This window comes from Oncorhynchus gorbuscha, linkage group LG14, assembly GCF_021184085.1.
Source record: "Oncorhynchus gorbuscha isolate QuinsamMale2020 ecotype Even-year linkage group LG14, OgorEven_v1.0, whole genome shotgun sequence".
Lineage (NCBI taxonomy): Eukaryota > Metazoa > Chordata > Actinopteri > Salmoniformes > Salmonidae > Oncorhynchus > Oncorhynchus gorbuscha.
In genome coordinates this window covers 20810371-20828993 of record NC_060186.1, presented here as the reverse complement: position 1 = coordinate 20828993, position 18623 = coordinate 20810371, and the positions used below count along the sequence as shown (strand labels likewise).

General features: G+C 50.8%; 1 pseudogene; it reads right to left on the bottom strand.

The window, feature by feature from the left end:
- Positions 1-34: 34 nt before the first annotated feature.
- The window catches only part of LOC123995502, a 119890-nt pseudogene continuing 101301 nt past the window's right edge, over positions 35-18623 (bottom strand).

Below are 18623 nucleotides of genomic sequence, written 5' to 3'. Positions count from 1 at the left end.
CGTTTTATTATAACCACAAAGTTAGAGCTTAACATCGACAGGACCTCATGAAATAAGACAACATATGAACAGTTCTATAGCCCAGACAGGGGAAAGAGCTATGTGTAATAGACTAAGGGCTTTATTCAACCCAGATAGCACACTCTGAACCGACACCGTTTACCGTGAATGCAGTCTCCACTAACGGCAGGAACATTGCCTTGAAATTAAAATGACGCTTTAATATGGATTTGAATACAGCCCATCAATCATTCACCATAAAGCATTTAATAGTACAGAATTAGGTTAACCATAACTAGCTAGCGTGTATTTCCCATTCACTAGTAAGAAGCACAGGTAACTGCCCCTTGTGCTGCCCTCTGTGGCATAGCCATAGAATTAGCAGAACAGACTTTTTCATACAATATTGTGGGTAGTTTTCCGTTTGAATTGCTGCTCATCACATCCATAGAAACGAGCAACACTGACAGTCATTTCAATGGAAACTCCTGTTGGGTGGCCCATAAAAAAAAGCCAAAGGATTTTCATAGCCATGACAGACATCTACTAATTCTATAGTCATAACATTCATAATATTGGGATGTGTTCTTCACTGAGCCGTTCTCCATGCCCATGTGAAGTGCAGACAGTTGCATCATGCGAGCTGTAGTTCCCTCAGGTGCTGGGCTCCGCTGCTGGCCCTCTGCAGCAGCTGGACCATGATGGGGTAGACAGGGGCAAACTCCTTCCCCTGACGTGCCCTCACACTCTGCATGTCGGCCTCCAGAGCACCCCTAGCACACAGAAGGAGAAGGAGATGGCATTACTAAAGACACACTACCCAATAGAACTGATAGGAATTTCATCATTTTACCACAAGAGGGTGCTCACTCACTCCTCTGAGTGATACCAAACAACCCAACAAAGCTGTCTCAAAGGCTGTAAGACTTTTGTCGTTCTCCTGCAGTAACCTAATGAGTGTAAGGCGGTCTCTCTCTGAAGGGTGGTCATCCAGCCACTGGGAGTAGCGAGCGATGGACCACTCTGCTCTCTGTAGAAGAGGAAGAATTAATACAAAGTTAAGATAATGATGGTTGGAAGCAGAATAGATAAGTGTGTATAGGAGTGTGTGTAGGTACACTACATGACCAAAAGTATGTGGACACCTGCTCGTCGAACATCTCATTCCAAAATCATGGGCATTAATATGGAGTTGGTCCCCCTTTTGCTGCCATAACAGCCTCCACTCTTCTGGAAAGGCTTTTCACTAGATGTTGGAACATTTCTGTAGGGACCTGCTTCCATTCAGTCACAAGTTGGGCGATTAGGCCTGGCTTGCAGTCAGCGTTCCAATTCATCCCGAAGATGTTCGATGGGGTTGAGGTCAGGGCTCTGTGCAGGCCAGTCAAGTTCTTCAACACCGATCTCGACAAACCATTTCTGTATGGACCTCGTTTTGTGTACAGGGGCATTGTAATGCTGAAACAGCAAAGAGCCTACCCCAAACTGTTGCCACAAATTTGGAAGCACAGAATCGTCTAGAATATAATTGTATGCTGTAGCGTTGATTTCTCTTCACTGGAGCTAAAGGGCCTACCCCGAATCATGAAAAACAGCCCCAGACCATTATTCCTCCTCCGCCAAACTTTCTCCTGGCATCCGCCAAACCCAGATTAGTTCGTCAGACTGCCAGATAGTGAACCGTGATTCATCACTCCAGAGAACGTGTTTCCACTACTCCAGAGTCCAATGGCGGCGAGCTTTACACCACTCCAGCCAGCGCTTGGCTTTGCGCATGGTGATCTTAGGCTTGTGTGGTGCTGGTCGGCCATGGAAGCCCATTTCATGAAGCTTCCAACGAACAGGTCTTGTGCCGACCTTTCTTCCAGAGGCAGTTTGAAACTCGTTAGTCAGTGTTGCAACCGAGGACAGAAGATTTTTACACGCTATTCACTTCATCACTCAGCGGTCCCATTCTGTGAGCTCGTGTGGCCTACCACTTTGCGGCTGAGCCATTGCCGCTCATAGACGTTTCCACTTCACAATAACAGCACTTACAGTTGACCGGGGCAGTTCTAGCAGGGCAGAAATTTGATGAACTGACTTGTTGGAACGGTGGCATCCTATGACGGTGCCACATTGAAAGTCACTGAGCTCTTCAGTATGGCCATTCTACTGCCGATGTCTGTCTATGGAGATCGTAAGGCTGTGTGCTCGATTTTATACACCACTGTCAGCAACAGGTGTGGCTGAAATAGCCGAATCCACTCATTTGAAGGGGTGTCCACATACTTTTGTATATATAGTGTGTGTCGGTGTGTGTACCTGGTGAGGTGATTTGAGCTCTGGTGAAAAGGAAGTGTAGCAGGGTGCTGTATGGAATCAGATCCCCCACGGCTGGACTGCTATCAGCTCACTGTTCTGGAACAGCGGGTCCCTAACAACACACACACAAAATGTCTTGTATACATTGAGGTGTCTAGCCCGAAATAACATGTTCATTATGTTATACCATTAGCCTTTACCCATTATCTTTAAACCATTCTCCTCGCGTCTAAGTAGAGACAGAGGCAGACGGCGGGGAGAATTACAGCTCTCTAACCCTCCAATAATGACTAACATCTTCATTAAGATCCACTCTGGAAACGACCGCTGCTGTTGAGGCGTTCCCCATCTCATCAAAGGTGTAACAGGAGTAGGTGTGACATAATAACAGATGTAATAACATACCGGAACGATCTCAGCAGGCGGCAGGGTTTCCCCCAGCTCAGACACTCTCCTACAGAGAGGAGCGACAGGCCAGGTCCATCTAAAAACACAGAGAAGAAATAGCACCGCGAGAACACGAATAGAGAGCTACTGGGTGAACTTCAAGATGCACAGAACACCCAACAGACTGGCAAACAGCGAGGGAGAGCCGGAGGCAGACACGGAGAGAGACACTGATAACACCCTCACATACAGCCCTTCTCCTCACCTGAGCGAAGTCAGCCCGCCAGTCTCATCTTGCCTCCCTCCCCTAGGGGGCGCAGTAGTGGCGTGGCGGATGAACAGTGGCGTGGCAGATGAACAGTGTGATGCAGCGCCGGGCGATGCTCTCCGTGTTGTCGTATGTGAAGTCGACACACTGGAAGTGGCGGAAGTCGTCCGCCATCGCACGGCACACGAAGCCCTGTAGGTCTCGGGAGCAGGGCACGTCCGTCTTCCACGGAGGAGGACATAGCCCTGGACACAGTGACATATATAGAACACAAACACACCCTATGGTTAGTATAGGTCACAGACTAAGGGCCTGACTCATAACCTTGAACCTCAGGCCATTGACCCACAATGCTTGAGTGACTACACACTAAACCTATGCGTGTTACTGAATGTGTTTGTTTATGCAAATGTGTGTATGTGTGTGCTGCGAGTCGGCTAGGTCCCAGCAGGCCCTTGTCTGTGCAAGATCAGAGAGCGCAGAGCAGGCTAGTTTGTATTCAGAGTGCTGAATGTCAATCTGAGCTCTCGGTCTCTGTATGTATGGCCGTGACAGAATAACCAGCGTGTGCCAGGGGCCGATAACATTTAGCCAGCGGCAGGAGGCTACAGTACTGACGCAGGGACCCTTTGTGTGGCTCTGTCTAACGGGACCCTGCTAGCTGTGTGTGTGTGTGTGTTTCTGTGTCTGTGTCGTGACTGCAAAGCCCCAAGACTAACGGAGTCTACAGGTCCATTGGGAGCCTCTCTATTGTACAGAGACGAGTCTGGCTAATATGAATGGAAGGAGAATATCTGAATTCAAGTGTAGAGGGTCTAAACCAAGGGTTTCTAAAACTTTTTACTCAGGCCCCACTTCCAGCTTTGGAACCCCCCCCCCTGCACAGACCACGTCTATTTCTATTGGCACAAGCTCTGTTCACACCCCTCTTGTTAGCAGGGAGAACATTTAGCAGGTTTAAAAGATTATTTCCTGCAATTCTATACATTTTGCCATGTCTAATGTGTACTCGTTATATTTGAGTGTCTCGAACATTACAAAAAATAAATAAATCCATGGGCTAAAAAGACCCAGCTGGAAAACGCTATTGTAACGAGCTCTCTGAGGTATGTAATGACTGATACGACAAGAGGAACTGATGATGCACTAACCAGTTTAAACATGTCACCTTGTGCATTCTACTATTACAACTTTCAGGAGTAGGTAGAAAGCCGGACCCCGCCACCCCACCTAGAGGGCCCGCCCCACAGTTTGGGAACCGCTGGTCTAGACCATAGACATCGTATTAAATTCATTGCTAATTATATAGTCTAGACTGGTTCTACTTGTGTGTACACACACATACAAGTGAGCTGCTGGTCTCACATCTAGGTTTCACTGGGCTATTGCCTTGGCTGGCATTGTATGGATGCTTGGTGATTCAGACTTGACCTTTTTACAAAATTAAATCCCTCAGTCTTTTTTTTTAACACGTCAATAATGCCGCGGTGACTAAAATCCTGCAACAGCTACTCTGCTAGAGGGTGTCCCTACGCTTTATATCTGGGAAACGGTCAATGGATCAGAGAGACTGGGATGGTAGCGAGACCAAGACTTCACTCAGAGGACGTGTGTGTGTGTGTGGGGAACAGGGTGAGTGGGTTTTACAACTAGTTTTAAGATCACTGCAAGGAGCTCCCTCTGCAAGGAACTCCCTCAAGTGTGTGTGCGCGCAAGTGTATTTGTTGGGGAGAAAGGGGGCAGGGGTGAGTTCATCCACATTGTGTTTATCTGACCATGAAAGGCCATTTGGACAGGGGGCTGAAGAGACAACATACACACACACCCACCCACCCACCCACCCACCACACACACACACACACACACACACAGGATAATATACAAAAGCAGAGCGGTGTGTGTAGAACAGTAGATAGATAGTGTGGGGACGTGCGTATGAGTGTGTAAATGTCATTCTTGTGTTACAACACAAGCTCAGGGGAAAGAGAGAAACACTGTAAATGTAAATTAGCAACAGATTCTGTTTAGAGCCAGGTGGAACACAGACAATCAGATCATAGCTTCACAGATAACTTATTGTCACACATAAAGCTCTGTAGCAGTATGTCACCAAGCCCACCTGTAAACCCTAACCTTACTCCTAGAAACCCCAACCTTACTCCTAGAAACCCCAACCTTACTCCTAGAAAACCCCAACCTTACTCCTAGAAAACCCCAACCTTACTCCTAGAAAACCCCAACCTTACTCCTAGAAACCCCAACCTTACTCCTAGAAACCCCAACCTTACTCCTAGAAACCCCAACCGTACTCATAGAAACCCCAACCGTACCCCTAGAAACCCCAACCGTACTCCTAGAAACCCCAACCTTACCCCTAGAGACCCCAACCTTACTCCTAGAAACCCCAACCTTACTCCTAGAAACCCCAACCGTACTCCTAGAAACCCCAACCGTACTCCTAGGGGGCGACTAGCTTGAGGTGTCTTAAAGTGTGTGTGTATACTGACCCAGAGAAGTCTTCCAGATGCATAGTGATGATGATGGAGTCACTGACCGACAGCAGGAGAGGCTGTACTGCACTGGTCATCAGAGCCTGTACTCCCTAAACGCACACAAGGCAGTGCATCATTTAATAAGGCATTCAAAAGGGTTGTGTCATAACTTTGAAACAACTCAGTCAGACAATGACATCTCAAATATCAGTGGACACATGAACTGAACAAACATTACCATAACTGCTTGCATCTGCAGGCCAGGTGTGTTGCTGAAGGACACCGTCTCCACAGGGACACACCTGATTGGCTTAAGTCTGCCATTGCCAAGCAACCCAAACAGACAGGTGGCTGCTGGTCATCTTGGCTGAATGTGATTTGCTGATACGCGGACATTTGCAGTGCACTCTAGAAGTGTGTGTGAGACTGGTTGTGTGTTTGGGCATGTGTGTGTGTGTGTGAGACTGGTTGTGTGTTTGGGCATGTGTGTGTGTGTGTGTGAGACTGGTTGTGGGTTTGGGCATGTGTGTGTGTGTGTGTGTGAGACTGGTTGTGTGTTTGGGCATGTGTGTGTGTGTGTGAGACTGGTTGTGTGTTTGGGCATGTGTGTGTGTGTGTGAGACTGGTTGTGTGTTTGGGCATGTGTGTGTGTGTGTGAGACTGGTTGTGTGTTTGGGCATGTGTGTGTGTGTGTGAGACTGGTTGTGTGTTTGGGCATGTGTGTGTGTGTGTGAGACTGGTTGTGTGTTTGGGCATGTGTGTGTGTGTGTGAGACTGGTTGTGTGTTTGGGCATGTGTGTGTGTGTGTGAGACTGGTTGTGTGTTTGGGCATGTGTGTGTGTGAGACTGGTTGTGTGTTTGGGCATGTGTGTGTGTGAGACTGGTTGTGTGTTTGGGCATGTGTGTGTGTGAGACTGGTTGTGTGTTTGGGCATGTGTGTGTGTGTGTGAGACTGGTTGTGTGTTTGGGCATGTGTGTGTGTGTGTGAGACTGGTTGTGTGTTTGGGCATGTGTGTGTGTGTGTGAGACTGGTTGTGTGTTTGGGCATGTGTGTGTGTGTGTGAGACTGGTTGTGTGTTTGGGCATGTGTGTGTGTGTGTGTGAGACTGGTTGTGGGTTTGGGCATGTGTGTGTGTGTGTGTGAGACTGGTTGTGTGTTTGGGCATGTGTGTGTGTGTGTGAGACTGGTTGTGTGTTTGGGCATGTGTGTGTGTGTGTGAGACTGGTTGTGTGTTTGGGCATGTGTGTGTGTGTGTGAGACTGGTTGTGTGTTTGGGCATGTGTGTGTGTGTGTGAGACTGGTTGTGTGTTTGGGCATGTGTGTGTGTGTGTGAGACTGGTTGTGTGTTTGGGCATGTGTGTGTGTGTGTGAGACTGGTTGTGTGTTTGGGCATGTGTGTGTGTGTGTGAGACTGGTTGTGTGTTTGGGCATGTGTGTGTGAGACTGGTTGTGTGTTTGGGCATGTGTGTGTGTGAGACTGGTTGTGTGTTTGGGCATGTGTGTGTGTGAGACTGGTTGTGTGTTTGGGCATGTGTGTGTGTGTGTGTGAGACTGGTTGTGTGTTTGGGCATGTGTGTGTGTGTGTGAGACTGGTTGTGTGTTTGGGCATGTGTGTGTGTGTGTGAGACTGGTTGTGTGTTTGGGCATGTGTGTGTGTGTGTGAGACTGGTTGTGTGTTTGGGCATGTGTGTGTGTGTGTGAGACTGGTTGTGTGTTTGGGCATGTGTGTGTGTGTGTGAGACTGGTTGTGTGTTTGGGCATGTGTGTGTGTGTGTGAGACTGGTTGTGTGTTTGGGCATGTGTGTGTGTGTGTGAGACTGGTTGTGTGTTTGGGCATGTGTGTGTGTGTGTGAGACTGGTTGTGTGTTTGGGCATGTGTGTGTGTGAGACTGGTTGTGTGTTTGGGCATGTGTGTGTGTGTGTGAGACTGGTTGTGTGTTTGGGCATGTGTGTGTGTGTGTCGGTCGTGGGGTTCGGAGTGGTGCCGCCAGTTTATCGTCCATCTTTAGATCAATCTAAACTCAATAGACCTGACCCAGTGTGTGTGTGTTTGTTTGTGTGTGTTTGTGTGCTAGTCAGCTAAGCCCCTGCCAACAATAGATAACCAGATCTCTGTTCAGATCTCCTCTCTAAAGTTAACAATGTCCCCTCCGTTGTGTGTGGCGTGTGGGATTGGCGGAAAGCAGAGAGAAACAAGCCTCCGACCGTTTTCCCAGTTACCACAAAATAACTTTGTGAGAAAAAGCGAGTGACTGCCAAAGAAGAGTGGACACACTCCATTCAGTGTGTTTACCCTTTTACCTCCCAGAGGGTGGTGCAGCAGTAATGCCAATATTTGGTTTCCATAACTCAGTTCCAAAAGTGCCCAATCATAATCCACAACCATCTGCACATCAGATAGAATGGAGAGAGAAAGAAGAGGGGAAGATGTTCTTTTTTTGAACTCAAAAGATGCACGGTGTCCACAACGGAAGACGTTTTCATGTCTTTTTAACCTTATTTTCCTGTTTTGATTCCACAATTCGGACTTTTCCCCCTCCTTTTGGGGGACAAAGGGGGGTGAAAGTCGCGTGTACAATATACTCCTTGTACACGTGAGGGGTAGAGATGAGAGGAGGAGGAGTAGAGAGAGGAAAAGAGTAGATCAGTATGGGAGGAGACGAGTGTGTCTTACCTCTAGGGAAGCAGTGAGAGCATGTTCAGCAGCCAGAGGACATGACCCCAATCCCGATATCACCTGAGAACACACACGCACGCGCACACACGCACGCGCGCACACACACACACACACACACACACACACACACACACACACACACACACACACACACACACACACACACACACACACACACACACACACACACACACACACACACACACACACACACACACACACACACACACACAGGTCAGCTTACAGTGAAACCTGACAAACCATAATCGTCTCTTTCCTCACATATCCCTCCCGTATTCCTCTAAGGGTTATTACAGCATTTATCCTCCCTCCTTCCTCTCCTATCCTCAACGTCCCTCCTTCCATCCCATCCTTCTTTTCTCCCCCTCCCTCTTAAAATAACCAGGCATTCTTGCTGAAACGGCCTCACTCTGCTTTCAAATTGTACAATTTTGACAATCTCCCAGGCCACTAAATATTTGATGGCAGAGTAATCTATTTTTATGCCACTATTAATCACGCAGGCCTCAGCACCAGGACACATCATACATCTTTAATGGGCCATATTAAGGAATACATTTCCCCATCTCTCCCTCTAACTCTCTTTCTCTGCCACTCTCTCGCTCTCTCTCTACATCTGACCATCCCTTCCTTCGTCATCCTTCTCCCCTCTCCTCATCTCTCTCCTTCTCGCGCAACTTCTCTGGCTCTCGCGCAACTTCTCTGGCTCTCGCGCAACTTCTCTGGCTCTCGCGCAACTTCTCTGGCTCTCGCGCAACTTCTCTGGCTCTCGCGCAACTTCTCTGCCCCTCGCGCAACTTCTCTGCCCCTCGCGCAACTTCTCTGCCTCTCGCGCAACTTCTCTGCCTCTCGCGCAACTTCTCTCTCTGCCTCTCGCGCAACTTCTCTCTCTGCCTCTCGCGCAACTTCTCTCTCTGCCTCTCGCGCAACTTCTCTCTCTGCCTCTCGCGCAACTTCTCTCTCTCCTCTGACTGCTTCTCTCTCTGCCTCTCCCCTCTCTCCCTCTCGCTGCTTCTCTGGCTTCTCTCTCTCCCCTCTCGCTGCTCTCTTCTCTGGCTTCTCTCTCTCCCCTCTCGCGCAACTCCCCCTCTCGCTGCTTCTCTCTCTCCCCCTCGCGCTCGCTGCTTCTCTCTCCTCTCGCTGCTCTCTTCTCTGCTCTCTCTCTCCCCCTCGCGCAACTTCTCTGCCCCTCGCGCAACTTCTCTGCTCCTCGCTGCGCTGCTTCTCTCTTCTCTGCCTCTCGCGCTCCCTCTCAACTTCTCTGCCCCTCGCTGCTCTCTCTCTCTGCCCTCTCGCGTTTCTCAATTTAATTATTCTGCTTCTCTCTCTCTTCCCTCTCTCTTCTCTGCTGCTCTCTCTCTCTCCCTCTCGCTGCAACTCTCTGCCTCTCTGTTTCTCAATTTAACTCTGCTGCTTCTCTCTCTTCTCTCTGCCTCTCCCTGCGCTCTCTTCTCTCTCTGCCTCTCGCTGCAACTTCTCTCTCTGCCTCTCGCTGCTTCTCTCTCTCTCTGCCTCTCGCTGCTCTCTCTCTCTCTGCCTCTCGCGCAACTCTCTCTCTCTGCCTCTCGCGCTCTCTTCTCTCTCTGCCTCTCGCGCCCCTCTCTCTCTCTCTCCCTCTCGCTGCTTCTCTCTCCCTCTCGCTGCTCTCTCTCTCTCTCTCGCTCTGCTGCCTCTCTCTCCTCTCTGCGCTCTCTCTCCCTCTCTCTCTCTGCCTCTCGCTGCAACTTCTCTCTCTGCTCCCCCTCTCTGCGCTCTCTCCCCCTCTCTGCTGCCTCTCGCGCTCTCTCTCTCCCCAACTCTCTCTCTCTCCCTCTGACTGCTTCTCTCTCTTCCCCTCTCTCTCCCCTCTCGCTGCTTCTCTCTCTCCTCCCTCGCTGCTTCTCTCTCTCTCTCTCCCCTCTCGCTGCTCTCTCTCTCCCCCTCTCGCTCGCTGCTCTCTCTCTCCCCCTCTCTGCTGCTCTCTCTCTCTCCCCTCTCTGCTGCTTCTCTCTCCCCCTCTCGCTGCTTCTCTCTCTCCCCCTCTCGCTGCTTCTCTCTTCTCTCTCGCTCCCCCTCTCGCTGCTTCTCTCTCTCTCTCCCCTCTCGCTCTCTCTCTCTCCCCTCTCGCCTCTCTCTCTCCCCCTCTCGCTGCCCCTCTCTCTCTCCCCCTCTCTCTCTCTCTCCCCTCTCGCTGCTTCTTCTCTCTCTCCCCCTCTTCGCTGCTCTCTCTCTCTCCCCCTCTCTCGCGCCCTCTCGCTGCTTCTCTCTCTCCCCTCTCGCTGCTTCTCTCTCCCCCCTCTCGCTGCTTCTCTCTCTCCCCTCTCTTCTCTCTCTCTCCCCTCTTCGCTCTCGCTGCCTCTCTCTCTCTCCCCTTCTCTCTCTCCCCCCTCTCGCTGCTTCTCTCTCTCTCCCTCTCGCTGCTTCCCCCTCTCTCTCTCCCTCTCGCTGCTTCTCTCTCCCCCTCTCGCTGCTTCTCTCTCTCTCCCTGTTTCGCTCTCTCCCCCTCTCGCGGTTTCTCAATTTAATTATTCTGCTTCTCTCTCTTCCCCTCTCTCTCCCTCTTGCTGCTTCTCTCTCTCTCCCTCTCGCTGCTTCTCTCCCTCTCTCTGTTTCGCTCTCTCCCCCTCTCACTGTTTCTCAATTTAACTCTGCTGCTTCTCTCTCTTCCCCCTCTCGCTGCTTCTCTCCCTGCTTCTTCTCTCTCTCCTCTCTCTCCCCTCCCTGCTTCCCCCTCTCGCTCTCTCCTCTCTCCCTCTCGCTGCTTCTCTCTCTCTCCCTCTCTCTCTCCCTCTCGCTGCTCTCTTCTCTCTCTCCCCCTCCCTCTGCTGCTTCTCTCTCTCCCCCTCTCGCTGCTTCTCTCTCTCCCCCTCTCGCTCTCTCTCTCCCTCTCGCTGCTTCTCTCTCTCCCCCTCTCGCTGCCTCTCTCTCTCCCCCTCTCGCTGCTGCTCTCTCTCTCCCTCTCGCTGCTGCTCTCTCTCTCCCTCTCTGCTGCTCTCTCTCTCTCCCTGTTTCTCTCTCTCCCTCTCGCTGCCTCTCTCTCTCCCCCTCTCGCTGCTTCTCTCTCCCCTCTCGCGCTGCTCTCTCTCTCCCTCTCCCCTCTCTCTCCCCTCTCGCTTCTCTCTCTCCCTCTCGCTGCCCCTCTCTCTCCCCCTCTCGCTCTCTCCCTCCCTCGCTGCTTCTCTCTCTCTCCCTCCCTGCTGCTGCTCTCTCCCCCTCTCGCTGCTGCTCTCTCCCCTCTCGCTGCTTCTCTCTCTCTCCTCCCTGTTTCGCTCTCTCTCTCCTCTCGCTGCCTCTCTCTCTCCCCCTCTCGCTGCTTCTCTCTCTCTCCCCTCTCGCTGCTTCTCTCTCTCCCCTCTCTGCTTCTCTCTCTCTCCCTCTCGCTGCTCTCTCTCTCCCCCTCTCGCTGCTGCTCTCGCTGCTCTCTCTCTCCCTCTCGCTGCTCTCTCTTCTCCCTCTCGCTGCTGCTCTCTCTCTCTCCCTCTCGCTGCTTCTCTCTCTCCCCTCTCGCTTCTCTCTCTCCCCCTCTCGCGCTGCTCTCTCTCTCTCCCCTCCTCTCTCTCCCCCTCTCGCTGCTGCTCTCTCTCTCCCTCTCGCTGCTTCTCTCTCTCTCCCTCTCGCTGCTGCTCTCTCCCCCTCTCGCTGCTCTCTCTCTCCTGTCTCGCTGCTCTCTCTCTCCCTCTCGCTGCTGCTCTCTCTCTCCTCCCTCTCGCTGCTTCTCTCTCTCCCCTTCTCGCTCTCTCTCTCTCCCTCTCGCTGCTGCTCTCTCTCTCTCTCTCTCTCGCCTGCTTGCTCTCTCCCCTCTCGCTGCCTCTCTCTCCCCCTCTCTCCCCTCTCGCTGCTGCTCTCTCTCTCCCTCTCGCTGCTGCTCTCTCTCTCTCCCTCTCGCTGCTTCTCTCTCTCTCCCTCTCGCTGCTGCTGCCTCTCTCTCTCCCCTCTCGCTGCTTCTTCTCTCTCCCTCTTCTCTCTCTCTCCCTCTCGCTTCTCTCTCTCTCCCCTCTCGCTCTCTCTCTCCCCTCTCGCTGCTCTCTCTCTCTCTCTCCCCCTCTCGCTGCCTCTCTCTCTCCCCCTCTGCTGCTCGCTGCCTCTCTCTCCTCTCCCCCTCTCGCTGCTGCTCTCTCTCTCCCTCTCGCTGCTGCTCTCTCTCCCTCTCTCTCTCTCTCCCTCTCGCTGCTTCTCTCTCCCCCTCTCGCTCTCTCCCCTCTCGCTGCTCTCTCTCCCTCTCCCCTCTCTCTCCCCCTCTCGCTGCTCTCTCTCTCCCTCTCGCTGCTCTCTCTCTCCCTCTCGCTGCTTCTCTCTCTCTCCTCTCGCTGCTGCTCTCTCCCCCTCTCGCTGCTTCTCTCTCTCTCCCTGTTTCTCTCTCTCTCCCTCTCTCTCTCCCTCTCGCTGCCTCTCTCTCTCCCCTCTCGCTGCTTCTCTCTCTCCCCCTCTCGCTGCTTCTCTCTCTCCCCCTCTCGCTGCTCTCTCTCTCCCCCTCTCGCTGCTGCTCTCTCTCTCCCTCTCGCTGCTGCTCTCTCTCTCCCTCTCGCTGCTCTCTCTCTCTCCCCTCTCGCTGCCCTCTCTCTCCCCCTCTCGCTGCTGCTGCTCTCTCTCTCTCCCTCTCGCTGCTTCTCTCTCTCTCCCTCTCGCTGCTGCTCTCTCTCCCCTCTCGCTGCTCTCTCTCTCTCCTGTTTCGCTCTCTCTCCTCCCCTCTCGCTGCTTCTCTCTCTCTCCCTCTCGCTGCTCTCTCCTCTCTCCCTCTCTTCTCTCTCTTCCCCTCTCGCTCCTCTCTCTCTCCCCCTCTCGCTGCTGCTGCTCTCTCTCTCTCCCTCTCGCTGCTGCTCTCTCTCTCCCTCTCGCTGCTTCTCTCTCTCTCCCTCTCGCTGCTGCTCTCTCTCCCCTCTCGCTGCTTCTCTCTCTCTCTCTCTCTCTCTCTCTCTCGCTGCTTCTCTCTCTCTCCCTCTCGCTGCTCTCTCTCTCCCTCTCGCTGCTTCTCTCTCTCTCCCTCTCGCTGCTCTCTCTCTCTCCCTCTCGCTGCTTCTCTCTCTCTCCCTCTCGCTGCTCTCTCTCTCTCCTCTCGCTGCTCTCTCTCTCCCTCTCGCTGCTGCTGCTCTCTCTCCCCTCTCGCTGCTGCTCTCTCCCTCTCGCTGCTTCTCTCTCTCCCTGTTTCGCTCTCTCACCCTCTCGCTGCTGCTCTCTCTCTCCCTCTCGCTGCTGCTCTCTCTCTCCCCTCTCGCTCTCTCTCTCCCTCTCGCTTCTCTCTCTCCCCCTCTCGCTGCTCTCTCTCCCTCTCGCTGCTCTCTCTCTCCCCTCTCGCTGCTTCTCTCTCTCTCCCTCTCGCTGCTCTCTCTCTCCCTCTCGCTGCTTCTCTCTCTCCCCTCTCTGCTGCTCTCTCTCTCCCCCTCTCGCTGCTGCTCTCTCTCTCCCCCTCTCGCTGCTGCTGCTCTCTCTCTCTCCCCTCGCTGCTCTCTCTCCCCCTCTCGCTGCTCGCTCTCTCTCCCTCTCGCTGCTCTCTCTCTCTCTCCCTCTCTCTCTCTCTCCCCTCGCTGCTTCTCTCTCTCCCCTCTCGCTGCTTCTCTCTCTCCCCTCTGCTGCTGCTCGCTCTCTCCCTCTCGCTGCTGCTCTCTCTCTCCCTCTCGCTGCTTCTCTCTCTCTCCCCCTCTCGCTGCTGCTCTCTCTCCCCCTCTCGCTCTCTCTCTCTCTCCCTCGCTGCTTCTCTCTCTCTCGCTCTCTCTCCCCCCTCTCGCTGCTCTCTCTCTCTCTCCTCTCGCTGCTTCTCTTTCTTCCCCTCTGCTTCTCTCTCTCTCCCTCTCGCTGCTTCTCTCTCTCTCCCTCTCGCTGCTTCTCTCTCTCCCCTCTCGCTGCCTCTCCCTCTCTGCCTCCCTCTCTCTCGCTGCTCTCTCTCCCCTCTCGCTGCTGCTCTCTCTCCCTCTCGCTGCTCTCTCTCTCTGCTCCCTCTTGCTGCTCTCTCTCTCTCCCTCTCGCTGCTTCTCTCTCTCTCCCTCTCGCTGCTCTCTCTCTCTCTCTCCCTCTCTCCCTCGCTGCTTGCTTCGCTCTCTCTCTCCCTCTCGCTGCTGCTCTCTCTCTCCCTCTCGCTGCTTCTCTCTCTCTCCTCTCTCTCTCGCTGCTGCTCTCTCTCTCTCCCTCTCGCTGCTTCTCTCTCTCTCCCTCTCGCTGCTTCTCTCTCTCTCCCTCTCGCTGCTTCTCTCTCTCTCCCTCTCGCTGCTTCTCTCTCTCTCCCTCTCGCTGCTTCTCTCTCTCTCCCTCTCGCTGCTGCTCTCTCTCTCCCTCTCGCTGCTTCTCTCTCTCTCCCTCTCGCTGCTTCTCTCTCTCTCCCTCTCGCTGCTTCTCTCTCTCCCTCCTGCTCTCTCCCTCTCGCTGCTTCTTCTCTTCTCTCTCTCTCTCCCTCTCGCTGCTTCTCTCTCTCTCCCTCTCGCTGCTTCTCTCTCTCTCCCTGCTTCTCTCTCTCTCCCTGCTTCTCTCTCTCTTCCTGCTTATCTCTCTCTCCCTGTTTCGCTCTCTCCCCCTCTCGCTGTTTCTCAATTTAATTCAAGGGGCTTTATTGACATGGGAAACACATGTTAACATCGCCAAAGCAAGTGAGTAGATAATAAACCAAAGAGAAATAAACACAAAAAATGAACAGTAAATTACACTCACAGAAGTTCCAAAAGAATAAAGGCATTACAAATGTCATATTATGTATATATACCGTGTTGTAACGATGTACAAATGGTGTAAAGTACAAAAGGGAAAATAAATAAACATAAATATGGGTTGTATTTACAATGGTGTTGGTCTTTACTGGTTGCCCTTTTCTTGCGGCAACAGGTCACAAATCTTGCTGCTGTGATGGCACACCGTGGTATTTCACCCAGTAGATATTCTTTGTGGATCTGTGTAATCTGAGGGAAATGTGTCTCTATTATGGGCATACATTTGGCAGGAGGTTAGAAAGTGAAGCTCAGTTTCCACATCATTTTGTGGGCAGTGTGCACATAGCCTGTCTTCTCTTGAGAGGCAGGTCTGCCTACAGCGGCCTTTCTCAATAGCAAGGCTATGCTCACGGAATCTGTACATAGTCAAAGCTTTCCTTAAGTTTGGGTCAGTCATAGTGGTCTACCCCTCCCACTGCTCCTCTCCCCCCCCTACCGCAGATCCTCTCCACCCCTCCCACTGCTCCTCTCCACCCCTCCCACTGCTCCTCTCCACCCCTCCCACTGCTCCTCTCCCCCTCCCACTGCTCCTCTCCACCCCTCCCACTGCTCCTCTCCACCCCTCCCACTGCTCCTCTCCCCCCTACTGCAGATCCTTTCCACCCCTCCCACTGCTCCTCTCCCCCTACCGCAGATCCTCTCCACCCCTCCCGCTGCTCCTCTCTCCCCCTCTCCTTTCTCCTCTCCCTCCCTCCCTCCCTCTCACTGCTTCTCCCCCCCTCTCCTTTCTCCTCTCCCTCCCTCCCTCTCACTGCTTCTCCCCCTCTTGCTCTCCCTCTCGCTGCATCTCTCGCTCTCCCTCTCGCTGCATCTCTCGTAAAATACAATGTTGACGTTGTGAGGTATCAGCCGGATCAAGTGGCCCGACAGCGCGCTCTCCTGGAGGTGGCCTGCAGTACAGCCACTACTGATGAGCTCACCTGAGGCCAATTGACTGTGCTCTCTTTAGGACCTGATTAAAGGGGCAGAGTGATTATGAGCTGGACACTAATGCGGACGTGTAAAACATAATGCGGACGTGTAAAACATAATGCGGACGTGTAAAACAAGGCAAACATGTAAAACATAATGCAGACGTGTAAAACATAATGCGGACGTGTAAAACATAATGCAGACGTGTAAAACATAATGCGGACGTGTAAAACATAATGCGGACGTGTAAAACATAATGCGGACGTGTAAAACATAATGCGGACGTGTAAAACATAATGCGGACGTGTAAAACATAATGCGGACGTGTAAAACATAATGCGGATGTGTAAAACATAATGCGGACGTGTAAAACAAGGCAAACATGTAAAACATAATGCAGACGTGTAAAACATAATGCGGACGTGTAAAACATAATGCAGACGTGTAAAACATAATGCGGACGTGTAAAACATAATGCGGACGTGTAAAACATAATGCGGACGTGTAAAACATAATGCGGACGTGTAAAACATAATGCGGACGTGTAAAACATAATGCGGACGTGTAAAACATAATGCGGACGTGTAAAACATAATGCGGACGTGTAAAACATAATGCGGATGTGTAAAACAAGGCAAACATGTAAAACATAATGCAGACGTGTAAAACATAATGCAGACGTGTAAAACATAATGCGGACGTGTAAAACATAATGCGGACGTGTAAAACATAATGCGGACGTGTAAAACATAATGCGGACGTGTAAAACATAATGCGGACATGTAAAACATAATGCAGACGTGTAAAACATAATGCGGACGTGTAAAACAAAACATAATGCGGACGTGTAAAACAAGGCAGACGTGTAAAACAAGGCAGACATGTAAAACATAATGCGGACGTGTAAAACATAATGCGGACGTGTAAAACAAGGCAGACATGTAAAACATAATGCGGATGTGTAAAACAAGGCAGACGTGTAAAACAAGGCAGACATGTAAAACATAATGCGGACGTAAAACATAATGCGGACGTGTAAAACAAGGCAGACATGTAAAACATAATGCGGATGTGTAAAACATAATGCGGACGTGTAAAACATAATGCGGATGTGTAAAACAAGGCAGACGTGTAAAACATAATGCAGACGTGTAAAACATAATGCAGACGTGTAAAACATAATGCGGATGTGTAAAACATAATGCGGACGTGTAAAACATAATGCGGATGTGTAAAACATAATGCGGATGTGTAAAACATAATGCAGACGTGTAAAACATAATGCAGACGTGTAAAACATAATGCGGATGTGTAAAACATAATGCAGACGTGTAAAACATAATGCGGATGTGTAAAACATAATGCGGATGTGTAAAACATAATGCGGATGTGTAAAACATAATGCGAATGTGTAAAACAAGGCAGACGTGTAAAACATAATGCAGACGTGTAAAACATAATGCGGATGTGTAAAACATAATGCGGATGTGTAAAACAAGGCAGACGTGTAAAACATAATGCGGATGTGTAAAACAAGGCAGACATGTAAAACATAATGCGGACGTGTAAAACATAATGCGGACGTGTAAAACAAGGCAGACATGTCTTGGCCCCCCAATGGTGGAACAAACTCCCTCACGACGCCAGGACAGCGGAGTCAATCACCACCTTCCGGAGACACCTGAAACCCCACCTCTTTAAGGAATACCTAGGATAGGATAAGTAATCCCTCTCACCCCCCCTTAAGTTTTAGATGCACTATTGTAAAGTGACTGTTCCACTGGATGTCATAGGGTGAATGCACCAATTTGTAAGTCGCTCTGGATAAGAGCGTCTGCTAAATGACTTAAATGTAATGTAATGTAAATGTAACATGTAAAACATAATGCGGATGTGTTAAACAAGGCAGACGTGTAAAACAAGGCAGACATGTAAAACATAATGCAGACGTGTAAAACATAATGCGGATGTGTAAAACATAATGCAAGACGTGTAAAACATAATGCGGACGTGTAAAACAGAGAGAGGAATTGGGGCCATCTCAGGAAGACAGAGAGAGGAATTGGGGTCATCTCAGGAAGACAGAGAGAGGAATTGGGGCCATCTCAGGAAGACAGAGAGAGAAAAAATTCAGACAACATGTGCAAAGTGGTGCCATAGCAACGGTCTAAAAGGGCACAGCAACAGTTAACTATTGCCTCAGAGTGTAGTTGTGTGGATGGCAGACACGCACACACTGGCATTCATGACATGCACGTGCCCACACACACACCACACACACACAGAAAGGTGTCGGGGTACCAGCCCTGAAGACGCTTCCTGTTCACACCTGAGTATGTCTGTGTTTGTCAAATCAAATCGTATTTGTCACATGCACCGAATACAACAGGTGTAGGTAGACCTTACAGTGAAATGCTTACTGACAAGAACTTAACCAACAATGCTTTATGAAGTTAAGAATAAAAATATTAAAAAGTGTTAAGTAAAAAATAAAAAATAAAAGTAACAAATAATTAAACAGCAGCAGTAAAATAACAACCAAGGCTATATAGAGGGGTTACACCAGCTCTGTCAGGAGGAATGGCTTAAGGGACAAAGTAGGTATGGAGTGGCCATCACAAAGCCCTACAAATTCTATTGACAACAAAACCTGACTCAGTTACACCAGCTCTGTCAGGAGGAATGGGCCAAAATTCATCCAATTTATTGTGGGAAGCTTGTGGAAGGCTACCCAAAACGTTTGACCCAAGTTAAACAATTTAAAGGCAATGCTACCAAATAATAATTGGGTGTATATAAACTTCGAACCCACTGGGAATGTGATGAAAAAAAATAAAAGCTGAAATAAATCATTCTCTCTACTATTATTCTGACATTTCACATTCTTAAA